This window comes from Aulonocara sp. 'chitande type north' Nkhata Bay, linkage group LG9, assembly GCF_057382095.1.
Source record: "Aulonocara sp. 'chitande type north' Nkhata Bay isolate Kocher_YH1m ecotype deep benthic linkage group LG9, A_spYH_male_GT1.1, whole genome shotgun sequence".
Lineage (NCBI taxonomy): Eukaryota > Metazoa > Chordata > Actinopteri > Cichliformes > Cichlidae > Aulonocara > Aulonocara sp. 'chitande type north' Nkhata Bay.
The window spans coordinates 34,534,572-34,548,075 of NC_141352.1; the positions used below are offsets into that span (position 1 = coordinate 34,534,572).

Consider the following 13,504-nt stretch of genomic DNA (forward strand, 5'->3'; position numbering starts at 1 on the left):
ACTATAAGGCAAAAAGAAAGTGCAGCTTTATGGTTTCATGGACAAAATAATTTCTGTGGCTGCGATATGACGAGCTAAATAACCAGGGCTGCACATAAGTGGTCCGCAGGTGTGCATTCGCTGTCAAAATAAAAAACACGCACAAGGGTTAGGGTTAAATTTAAAAACTGTACTTTTGAGTTAAAATATATATTTATAATTTTAATAAATGACAAATTAAAAATGCTTGAACATTTTTTGTATCGAAAAAATATCGAACCGTGAATTTTGTGTATCGTCGCACCCCTAGTAAAGGGATGTAATGTATGTAATGGGAAATCAAGCAATGCTGTTTGTCAGATAATAGCATTACGAACGCTGCAGTATAAAGAGAGTTGACAGGTACAGATCTGTGACTTGAATTAGCAGAGCCGTGCTGCCGTGGTCTCTACCTGCTAGTGTCAAAAAGTGAACTGGAGATGCTGGTTCATGTCTTCTTCTCCTCCTGCTTATACTATTGTAAGGCTTTATTTTTTGTCTGTCTAAAGCATCGAATAATCAAAATATTGCTTCAAGCCTTTCAACGCACTTTCACAAATTCACCCCAGAGTTAAAGCGTCTGCTTCCAGTTAGGCTTGGGTATCAGTTTAAATTTTCAGTTCTTACTTCCATGGGCTTATTTCTAGGGTCGATCAACTCCAAATATTCTCCAAACGGGATCCTTCCACAGATAGAGGTCTTCTACACATGCCCATCTTCAAACTAATGAGTTACTGTGCATTTAAACCTGAGTACCATATCTTTGGAATAATATCACCAACTGCTGACTCTGGAATATTTAGTAATGAGGAAATTTCACGACTGGATTTTATGGACAGCTGGCATTCTTTCACGGTATGAAGGATATAAAAAAAAACAACAACAGCAATAGAATAATATTAAACACAAAGTGAACCCGTCTTCCTTCATTAAATAGGTTCTTTTAGATGTTAAGGAGGAATAGACTTAACCAGGCTGGCGGAGAATGAAGACAACCGGACACCTGCTGCAGATGGGGAATCAGTGAACTTTTATTGAGACAGAGACAACCTCTCAAAAACAGCTCACATCAAGAGATTCCAAATATTTGCTGTGAGGATGGGTATATATTCTCTAAAACTTACAGGAGGGGGTTGTGAGGAAAGTGCTGCATTAGCAGAAAAACAACTCCATAAAAGGAAATCGGCCTTGGGTGTTCTAGTCTCTTCGCTTGCAGATATCTTTCACCTGCAGGATGAGGCGATCGCTTCTTATCGCTCTCAAGGCCAAAGTCGTGAGCACATTTTTATTACACAGTTGCACAGTAACTTTAAAGCTGAACAATATTTAAAGCTGAATAATGTTTGATCAGATTATATTTTCTTCAAATCCCCCTTTTGACCCATCTTAAATGGGTCAACACACAAAAATAAGTAACAATCAAAGGAACACAGAGACGTGTCGAAGCCTGGCTCGAAAAACTCCTCGGGTCTTTTCATTTGTCTTTATCTGTCATTGCAGATGAGGAGAAAAGAGTCCAGGCACCACCCTGCCCAGGGGTCGGCTGCAAGCAGTCTCGGTTCCCGATGAAAGCAGTAACAGCTGTCCTGCACACAAGGGTACAACGAGTTAGTGCAACCAGGGTAGTGACACAAAATTAACAGTTCCTGTAACTCAGCAACCAAAAAGCATAAGTAATGATAAAAATGTGGAGAGTACAGAGTATACTATAATAATGAGAGATATAAACGTGAAAATGTGAAAGAATAAATCAACCGTAAAATAAACTCAGAACGGTAACTGCTAAGGACATTCAAAAGTGAATATGGTAAAACTGGAGAGGAAGTGGTGGGCAAGACCCTAGGGGCTACATTTGTCAGATTGGGACTGTCAGAAGGGGGCGAAGCTTTTGAACTTGAAGGTGTCAGAAGTGTCGGGGGCCCTTCACAGATCAGGATTATGCCAATGGGAATGAGACCCAGGGCCAGGAAGCAAACAAATACGCAACATCTTTGCCTGCCTGTCATTTCAGGGGGAAAGGGCCAAGACATGTTTACTTAGCTTGGATGTCGTCTAATAGAGGATGATGGGTCAGAGAAAGGTGGTCCAGTTCCCCTCACCTCGCCAAGGGCGTGTTCTAGGAGTTAAAGAGCAACAACCTGCAATCTGTACCAAAAAATCTTCATAGTCCCACCGGAAAATCATAAGAGTAATAAACGATTCAGCTCAACAGACAAGTATCATGTTCAGGTTTCTCCAATCATTAAATCACTATTATTGCCACAATTTGCTTTATTCACCCTTTGGGCAATGAGAGAGAGAGCCCCTAATGGCCAGTTAGTGGGCTCTAGGTCAAACTGTCCCCAAATTTGTTATCTGTTATTATTACTTGTCGTCATGTCACTTGTCTGTTTTCTACTGCACCCCTCTCACCAAAGCAAAGCAAACATTAGCAGCACATTGACCGTAGTCAGACATCCTCATTCCATAGGTGCTATAAAACATTTCCTGTAAAAGAATCACAGTTTTCAAGACAGGGTGTGTCTCCCCCAACACTCTCACCAGAATACAGTGTAATAGCATCCCCAACTCCTAACCCATAAACACCGTTTCTTCACACATCCGCCCAGAAATCCTGTAATAGAAAAACATTAAAACTGTAACCCTGTAGGGAAGAAAATGTAAATGGTAACGCTGCGCAGTTACCTCTGTAAGCAACACAAGACACAAAAATGGCATTTACAGGTTCACTCATCCTCGAATATTTTGTCATCCTTCTACTCCTGTAAAAGAAACCCACATAAATTCATCCACCCTTTTATCCTATCTAGGTGGAGGTGGTTAACCTTGAGTCATGGTCAAGTCTTGTCATCTTTTACCAGTCAGTCCGTTTGTTTTTATTCCCAGTCTTTCATCCATTCATCCGTTCTTTGCTGATAGTGAAACCTGTCGTCGCATCTAGTTTCCACACTCAGCAAAATGACGTCATCTCAAAAAGAAACAAGAACTTGAGTTTGGATTACCTCGCTGAATCCTTCTTTAAACAGGGACTCTCGTTTCTAATTGTCCCCACAAGTGTTTCCTCCAGAACCCATTTCAATGCGGAGAAACTCACTTACAACAATTTTCTCGCCGACGTGTAATGCTTGTAATTTCCGATGTGCAGATCTGCTTAAAGAAAAGATTCACAAACAAAAATCAGTAAATATAAAACAAAATAAAATGAAAAATAACAAAAACAAAATGCAGACGCCCGGGTCTTAGGACTTGTCACTGAATATTCTTCCCATCAATAAAAATACCAACCTAAACCTACACAGAGTCAAATCAACACCACCTCAACCTTTTCATATTCATAAACCTATATGTTTTGCGTTCGTGAAACAAAATTGAACCATTAAGTAAGTTGAGCTCTTGAAATGTTTTAATTCTCTTAATTCTGCCAGTTTATTTCAACACTTATTCAATGACTTTTATTCAACTGCTACTTGGTCACTCGACTTTTACCTGTTCAAATTGCCTAGGGTTCAACAAAGTCTAGATCCCCGTTTTCATGAAACTTGAACGGTGTACGATGATTTACTTACAGTAATTTAGAATCATCACTCAACCTAGCTCTACTACTGGCACTGCGTGACTTTTCTCACACTGGAAACCAGAATTTAGTACAGAACTTTAATGCCTCAGGCAATCGCGTTCAAGGGCTGCCCCCCCTTCTCTTCTTCTTTGTCCGTGTGTTCCTCCTTTATTAAATCTCCATCACAATGACGTGGCGCTCTGAAATAAAACTCACACTGTTAATTCCTCGTTTTCACTCTGCACCACTGCTCAGAGTGTTTTCTTTTCTTTTTAGTGTAGAGTAAACAATTAAGTCGAGGCCTTAAGCCCCAGATATCTCGCACGGGCATCATTTTCATAACCAAACCGCTCCGGACTCTGCTCCCCAGACCACACAAATGCCCTCTGGGCTTATTATTATAGCAAATTCTGTATTTGACTTTGTTGTGTGCAGCATTGAGCCTTTGTCAGTAAAGCATTCTTCATTGCAGCAGCTGGAGCATTGTGTGTCACTTAAGTGTTCATGTGTGTGTTTCCCTTCATTCTAAGTAGGCGCATGCAGAAGTGTGTGTTCGTGTGTTGGTATATGTTTGTGTTCATCACCTTCCTGTTCTGTAGTTTAGGTAAACCAGCGGCCTGACGCATGGCCTAGGGTCCTCCCCTCCTCTTTGGGTCTGTTTATGTTGTCCTTACTTTGCTCCACGGCCTTCTGCAGCTCTGCTGTTCGGCTCTTCTCAGAGGTCAGCATCCTTCTGCTCACCGTCCCTTTTCCTCCGGGCTTAATGCGCGTCTCGTCACAGCTCTGTCAGCTGACGCAGCCTGGGAATTTCCCCCGTGTAGTGAAACGGGCTTTAGGTTTAATGCTCTCCGTCTCTGCTGCATGAGATCACTCTTTTGCAGCACTGTTGACATCCTCAAGTTGTTGTTGTGAGTCCAGCTGCTGTGGCCTTCAGGGGTCAAAGGGTCAAAGATGGTCGCGGAGAGGGCAACGATGGTAGAGGGGAGGGTAGGAGTCCAGGTCAGCTTCGGCTCTCAGAAAAAACAAAAACAAAACAAAACAGGCGAACAGGAAAATGATGTTGTGTTGGCTGTGCTGTGTTGGCTGTATTATCCCGAGAGGGGAGAAACAACGAGATCTCGTCTCCCCCCTTTTTTGTTTTTGTTTTTTTTTTTTTTTTTTTTTTCACCATATAATCAACTCATAACCCCTCAAGTTGACAGGACAACACAGGTACGTGTTAAAATTCTTAAGATCCTGTTTAGAAACCTAAAAAGGAATTTCCTATCATTCAGTAGTCATTTGTCTTAAACAATCAACAAAAACATGTCCCAAGTCGACCCTTTTAACCACTAAATTTGTCGTGTCCTCACTTAATCCTCAGACCAGTGTCTTTGTCTTTTGACGTTACGTTGTTGTCCTGCAACCCAAAGCGTTTAATTGTCAGTAATGTATAAACTATATCATTTAAAAACAGGTGTATGTTAAGTGTCGCTACTTTAACCTTGCATGTACGTGCACATGTATGTAAGCTGTTTCTTCATTGCATGTATGGGTGCGTCTGTATATGGGTTACTTTAACTTTTTCTCAAACGAGGCATGTCTCTAACACGCACATGTGTCTGTTCCTCACCCTTCTCATATCTTTCTCTGGTTGTGTGTGGTTTTATTTGTTTCAGTGATTTACCAGGAACATCTTTTCCTTTTCTCCATGTCTTCCGCCAGAGGTTAACACTGGTGAGATTCAGGGACACAGCACCCAGAGCAGTTCAGCGAGAAAAACCCGCCTCAAACTACATTCTCTCTTTTTTGTTTTACCGGGAGGGGTGAGGACAACTCTGGTGTCCAGCCGTGAATTTTAGCCAAAGCTTGGCCTGTCTTCTGCTGCCGTACTCAGGCTTCCAGGTTAAGAAAAAACACCTGTATGAAGACACTAAACATACATTTAGTATTTGTATAAACATAACTGCCTAAATCATTGAACTCTTGAGGAGGGTGTATTTCAGAATCAGAATCAAAATCAAAAACTTTATTGTCATTGTCATGAGACCGACGACATTAAGAATGGTCCCCGATCATTGCATCATCCCTAGTAATATCAAATATAAAAAAACAATAAAATTCAATCAATAAAATAGATAGAATACTTAAAATACTAAGTATTCCCACCGTCATGCTTCAGACCGTGCATAGATTAACACAAGAGTGGCATGGTGGACATTTTTGTAGTATTCAGATGTGTTATTGCAGTTGGATAACAGCTGTGTTTGAGTCTATTAGTCCTTGCTCTGATTGCCCTGTACCGTCTGCCTTAGGGCAACAGTTCGAACAGGGAGTGGCCAGGATGTGAGGTGTCTTTTATGATGTTTTGGGCCTTTTTAAAACAGCGGGCGTTGTTTGACTCTTTACTAACTTTAAAACCCCACCATAACAATTTCTCACTGACAAACTTCTATGCATCCATTTAAACATGCGAAGCCAGCACAAAATCACACACATACCCCTACAGCAAAGCTTTAACATAACCACAATGCAACTCCTCCCTTAAACGGGAGAAATCACCCTGAATCAACCAACTCTGTATAAAACGTCAAACAAAGATAAACCACAAACATTTCTACACTTCTGTGTCTTCCACGCAGCACAATAGGCAGAAAAACACCGATTACTCACAGTCTACAACAAAAGAAAAACCTGCTCTTTTCACAACTCTCACAGCTAAAGTCAAAACTCTTACCCAGTGCCTCTGAAATAATAAAAAAATCACCAAATACTCGATTACTCTTTCCACTCGCTCCCTCTCACTCCCTTCTTCCTCATACAGCATACACGCTCGCTCCCGCGGACCCGCTCGGCCCCGCGGGCTCACTCGGCCCCCACCTTTTTTCTCTCACAGAGACAGAGAGAGACCCTTTTCCTTTTTTTTTTTTTTTTACTTCGGTCTATCTGCACAGAGTTTACCTCATCTCTTTCCTTCTATGGGCATGCACACTTCCTGTCTCACACACACAGCCCCTCTCTCAGAGAGAGCAGAAAAGAGTTTTTCCTTTTTTCAACACTCAGGAGAAATTCAACAGACAGTTTATACCACTATTTTACACTTTATTTACACACACCGGTAATTTATGTTCTATTTACACACGGGCCCGCATAGACATATGCCAGAAGAGGTTACCCCTAACTTTTTGACTAATTTAAAAGCACCTATAGCCCAGGCCTAGCCTTGCTGATCAATACGTACCTCGGGAACGCCCTCCCGATAGCGCTCGAATTCCTAAGAAAACACCATATGCCAGAACAACTTTATCTCACTTCTCTATTTCTCTGCTGGTGTTGCTAAATTTTTGACTAATTTAAAAGCATCTTTCAGCTGTTTTCCTCAATGACTCTTTCTGCTTTTTTGCTTCTTTAGGCTGGTGTGTGGAGTTGATGACTGTCTCAACACATGTTAATTGTTCTCCCAATGTGCTAAGAATAACACCGGGACCCCAACCATCATCATTAGTTTCTCGATCTAATTCTCCATCCATTTTACTGTCAATGGAGGAGTGTTCTTTTATTGCTTTTAAAGGAGAATTTGGGCCAGCTGGGTTTCTGCCTCTGTTAGGCACTAATCAGCTGGGGCGCTGCTTTAAAGGTGAGTCAGCACTGAAATATCCCTTCAGGTGTTACCAAGCTTCTACCAAACCGGAGTCTGGCGGGTAACCTTGCCTAGAGCTTCCTGATAGGGGTGCTAGTTGGTTGTCACCTTGTTCACACGTCTCATTCACACTTCATACATTACCTGCAGTCACTCATTACCCTCCTTATGTATGTAATAAATGTGTAAAAAAATTCTATGTGTGGTGTATTATTTTAACCAAAAGAGGAACCTAGTTCCTTTAATTGTGTAATCTGTGAACAACGGAGAACCAAACTGTCCTGCCCAGTGTTCCACAGCAAGCATTCAGCGTGTATTTATGTGTGTCCAATATCAAACAGAACATCAAAACATTTAAAACACTAAAATCATCGGGGTTTTAAGAAGAGATCCGTTTTCTCCTATTGATCAAAGGGACCCCTCCTATGGACTCCAACCAGTACTTCTCTTTTTTAAGTTTTAGAGGATCTTTTCTAATAAAGTCCTCTGGGCCTTCCTAACCCTTCTGTAGTTTAGAGAATATTACTAAAAAATATTCTCAAGGCCTTTAACCTTTTAATTTGTTTAGAAAGGCGTTACTAATAAACCCTTTCAAGGTCCCAGACCTGCTGAGGTATGTATCCGACACCGGAGAGCAAACCCGTCGGCTGCAACCGTGGTCAGACCTCAGTTCACTCTTATCTTTATTCACTTATTCACTTATTTCTTATTCACTTATCTCTTATTCACTTGTCTGATTCTCAACAAGCCTTAAGTAAGCCAGACAATTTTGGTTATGAATTACTAGGAGTTTGGACACTAAGTATTTTTATAATGTTCAATATAGCAGAAATAAAAGGTCTGCTTACCTTGTTTTTTGTGTGTACACAGCTTTTGTCCAAACTCCGTTCACTCAGACCACGGCCGATGTCCTCCCTCCCGTTCCAGTTTGACCTGGAGCGGATCCTGTTCCGTGACGCCAATTGAAGGATATAAAAAAAAACAACAACAGCAATAGAATAATATTAAACACAAAGTGAACCCGTCTTCCTTCATTAAATAGGTTCTTTTAGATGTTAAGGAGGAATAGACTTAACCAGGCTGGCGGAGAATGAAGACAACCGGACACCTGCTGCAGATGGGGAATCAGTGAACTTTTATTGAGACAGAGACAACCTCTCAAAAACAGCTCACATCAAGAGATTCCAAATATTTGCTGTGAGGATGGGTATATATTCTCTAAAACTTACAGGAGGGGGTTGTGAGGAAAGTGCTGCATTAGCAGAAAAACAACTCCATAAAAGGAAATCGGCCTTGGGTGTTCTAGTCTCTTCGCTTGCAGATATCTTTCACCTGCAGGATGAGGCGATCGCTTCTTATCGCTCTCAAGGCCAAAGTCGTGAGCACATTTTTATTACACAGTTGCACAGTAACTTTAAAGCTGAACAATATTTAAAGCTGAATAATGTTTGATCAGATTATATTTTCTTCAGGTACCACGCTGGTACCTGGCTCCTGATAGCGACCTGTACTTTCACAAACATTCGTAGAAGCAATCTGGCCCATGGAAGTGACCGGAACACCTGAATTCAGTGCTTTGGATGGGTGACTAATCCCTTTGGCAATATAGTGCAGGTGAGTCATTTTTGTGTTTTCAGGTGCAGCCATATTGAGCAGCAGTTCAGTGTGGCTGGAACTCAAAGCCAAGATCAGATTAATTAAAAACAACCCAGTTTGAAACAATGGGGTAATCAGGGCTACAGCCATGCAAGGTAGACTAAATGATCTCTGCAGTGTTTCATGACTTAACTTTTAAAGACAAATGTTGGCGATGCGTCTTTAAAAGTTGTGACTTAATAACTAAGAATAGCCTATAAAAGCCACCCATTTAATTCAGTGCATTTAATACATGCACTTGTGTAAAAGCTAAACAGGTTAAACGGTTAAGTTCAACTATATTAGCACCATAAATAAATAAATTCTTTAATGCAGAGTCTCCTGAGTCATTTGAAGACTTAAAAAAAAGACTCTTAAAAGTTACATGTGGGTAAATCAACTCTCAGTGTTCCCGAGCCTACCATCACCTCTTGGACTCCAGGACATCTCAATGGAGAGAACTTTCTTGCGATCTCTCTCTCATTAGCAATAACCCATGACAACGTTTCAGCCCTGAGATTAAGCCCACCTCTTCAAAGGAAGCTGCAGTGGATAGCTGTGCTGAAAGTGATCAGGCTGCAGTGGACAAGAGGATCACTTTTAATGAGCCTCCCCTCTGTTCCCACTAACCAGGCAGCTCCGCCTGAAGACTGCCTCCCAGTCCGCTGGGATGAAGCCTGATGTCCAGCCTGCTGGGATGGGTTTGTAGCAGCTGAGGTTTCCTACATATATCGCTGTTTTCTCCCAGAGTGGGTGCAGGAGTTCTCAGTGTATCTCGGAAACTTGTACAATATGTACTCATAGCTTCGTGTACACCTGCAGCTGACCCCCCACAATTTTGCAGGTCATCGCACCAACTTTCTCTGGCATAACTGTAATTATACAGTCATTTATCAGGGAACAGGTGGTTAAAGACTAACTATAAGTTATTTTTATCTTATGTCACTGCTGAAATGCACCAGCACAAAAGCAGATGAGTAATTAGAGTCATTAAAAGATGATGCATTAGGAACCTGATACAGTCTTAAAAATGTAATCTTCTTTTTGTGAGTGTAACATTGAAACAAATGCGCAAATACTCAAATGAGAGATTAAAGTTTAATTTATTACATATGACTTTTTAAATTATATTATTACTTATTTATTCCCCATAGAAACTCTTTTATTACTCATTAAATTATTTGGTGTTACTTGATAACATCCTGAGGTGCTAACTACCAGTTAAAAATATAAACCTTATGCTTTACACCCAAACACTGACACTGGGGTTGGAGGTTTGCTTCATAATCCAGTCATTCGCTCTTCCCGTGGCATCACCAATGACTGATATCATGGTCAGGTGGAAGAGGAGCCGACCATTATGGAAGAATATCCACCCCCTGTCACATACAATTTGTCGCCCTTCTATTACAAATTTCTAGAATTCCAGATATTAAGTTATTAGAGTGACTCTGAGCATGAAGCGGCAACAGACACAGCAGCATTCCCTCATTCACCACAAGGTAACAGTTCCTGTATTAACCGAGGCCCTCGACTGGAGTTCCTGAGAGATGCTACATAAATCTAATTAAAATCTAAGATATTATCCCTCTTTGTGAGGTTGCTACAGTTAACTAACACTAAAATACAGTGGTCCCTCATTTGTCGCAGGAGTTATGTTCCAAAAATAACGCGCGATAGGTGAAATCAGCGAAGTAGCAACTTTGTTTTTTTACAGTTATTATAGATGTTGTGAGGCTGTAAAACACTACACACTTTATACACTTTTCTCAGACAGGCATGGACATTTTCACACTTTTCTCTCTTGTTTAAACACTCTCAAAGTTCAAACCTTCGTAGAAAAATAAGTCCAGTATTATAGAAGGAAACCAAAGATTAAACCCTGTTTTCAGGTCCAGAACATGGGAATAGAGCAGCTGCCAGAAAACTCAACATTAATGAATCAATGGCACAGAAGCAGAGGAAGCAAGAAGAATGAGTTGAGTTAAGTTTGACTTATCTGACTGTTTTGTTTCGCTTAATGTGCCTTATAATCCGAAAAATACGGTAACTTCTACTTTCCTTTAGCATGTCCAGAAGTCCAACTTTCTGTGCGATTGTTAGCATCTTCCTCTGCCTTTTGCTACCTCAGGTGCCTTTGATGGTGCGAAACGTCGACGTTGTTGTGTTTGTTGGGGAGAAAACTTACAAACATACAGTGCAGCACTTCAGAGTCACACGAGCGATCAAAGATTAATGTAAATTTGACAAGCTGAACGCAATCTGTACTGTACAGGAGACACGGCATAAGATTGATTGACAATGGTCTACAGCCAATCAGGAGACAGAACACAATGCTCTGTAACAAAAAAAAAAAACAACGATGAAAAATTGCACAAAAATATCCGTGAAACAGCGAGGCCGTGAAAGGTGAACCGCATTATAGCGAGGGATCACTGTAACTAAAACTAGCTGTAACTGAAATATATAACATAGACTTACAGAGACAATAACGGTTTTGTGAACTTGGAAAATTAACAAAAATGTAAAAAAAAAACAGCTGTGCTCATCAGTTTTCTGTGTTCAAAAATAGTGCAACAACTTAGCTGTACATGTCTGTGGTATTCAGCTTTCTTTTGACTTTTGTCTCATATTCACAATTGTTCCATGAGCAGTCAGACGATGAATCGTGGGCCCTGCAAAAAGTAAAGGTCCCAAAAAAGCTAATATAATGTATGAAGTAATTTAAGGGTCCCGCAACTACATTAAAACCCTGAATTTTTAGCTACACTTCAGACGAACGCACCATTATCCCGTTATATTTGGTTGTTCACTGGAACCAGCCATTGTGGGAAGCTCACCTCGGTCCTCTTGTTCACCATAACCCTCGACAGACTTCAGCGTGACCTCTGAGGAGTCCTTTTTGGTGTTTTTGCCCTGGTTTATTCCCATTCCCACTCTCTTTGCTAAGAATCTTACTGAGAGAAAATATGGCGTCAGCTTGCTCCAAATCTTTGAGCCTTTTAGCCTCTTCTCTAATGCTTACACAGGGAAATTGAACAAGTGGACAGACTGTGCCGCTCCACGAAATTATACACTGTAGAGCAGAAATTCTATTCTCTTAAGCCTCTGCGCTGAGGCTGTTATCACCAGGAAGCAGTTTATCAGTCTGCTTTCATCAAAAGTTTGCTGAAAACCAAATAGTGTATGTATACAGGGCTGTAGCAAAAAAAAAAAGGCACATACACCATTCAAAAAAGGTCATATTGTACAATTTAGACCACTGTGAAAATCATTGCTATTGAAACTAGTTTTCATAACTCTCCATCTGGCAAATTTTATCCCCTTTACTCACTAATTGCGCTTTCCTTTCATTTTATTCATCCAGAATTAAATTATGTGAACAGGAGCCCTGAGTGGATAATAGGGACCCAAAGTCTACCACACAGGCTGCTTTAAATGCATTCCCTATGTATACAAATGACTGGCCTGGAACAGCTACAACTCTTTGAAAGCCACATGGCTGTGAAAGCATGGGATGTGTTGTCCTTACATCATGCAAGAAGAGATCAAAGTAACCGACCAAAACGTGTGTTTTCTGGGTTTGGGGTGACTTTGTAATTAGTTTTAGGGGCAACAAAACAGCATCATCATCCACATAATGCTATAATTAGCCCATTCTGAGTCCGGGGGGCTCCTTTGGGCAGCTGATGACGGTGACGCTGAATCTGCCCTCTTGTTTCATGTTGGCTAACATCAAGCAATTTGCCACCTTATTCGTCTTTTCCTCCTTTCTCATTCTTTGATGCTGTGTCAAATGTCTTCCTCTTCAAAGTCTTCAACGATATGGACCGCTGTACCAAAATTGGTCGCATCCATACACCGCAGCCCTGTTTTTACGAGTCTGCCGAATAGTGAGGGCCGTGATGGAGTAGTAAGCCCGATGCAAGGTTGTTTGTTTTATCAGGTCTCAAAACTGCGAGCGCGTGGCCTGATTTTTAATCTGAGAAGAGAAAAACCGTCAGGTGCTCTGTGAGTACGCTTCATACTTCCTCCTTCAAACAGCATATCTCAAAGTTCTCAAAAATGGCGTCCGTTCACTTTATTTAATCTTTTTGCATTGCTGCCTCTTCTCTTCCCTGCTATTGATTTTGCCCATCATAAGCTGTACTGTAGATAATGATCGGCGTCTATTTGGCTGCATTATCAGCATGCACTTCTCAGTGCTCCTATCACCTCAGGCTGTCCAGTCAAATGTTGTTCCGGTCCACAGATAGATGGCAGACAAACAAACCTTGCTATGATGTGCCAAACTCTTTTCCTGCCTGCCTTATATGCTTTTTTCTTTTTCTTCTTTCTAAATTATTCTTTGTGCACATTTAGTTAAATACATACTTTTAAACTATGTTGGTTCCAATTTTAATACATAACTGACAAGACTGCAGTGGAGCAACAACTACTAAGTTATTTGCAAAGACACTTTTTCCAAACTATTCCACTCTTTGGCCTCTTGGCTTTTCCTTGTGTAGTACTTTGAGGCTTTAGAAATTTGTCTTGACAGCTAAAGGATGGATTATAACTTGATTGATAGGAGATTTTTGAAGCTGATACTGGTGTTGATCAAACACGAGTTACGTGATAGCCAGAATATTCTGGCAGCGCTTTCATCAAAATGTGGTGAAAAGCCACAGGATAAA

The 13,504-nt window shown here is 40.9% G+C and overlaps 1 long non-coding RNA gene across 1 annotated transcript; it reads right to left on the bottom strand.

Moving 5' to 3' along the window:
- Positions 1-1,025: 1,025 nt before the first annotated feature.
- LOC147322714 (uncharacterized) lies at positions 1,026-8,658 on the bottom strand. Its single transcript, XR_015131125.1, has 2 exons — positions 8,270-8,658; positions 1,026-8,138 (listed from the first exon to the last, which is right to left on the bottom strand). It is a non-coding gene; the product is annotated as an uncharacterized LOC147322714 (long non-coding RNA).
- Positions 8,659-13,504: the final 4,846 nt, after the last annotated feature.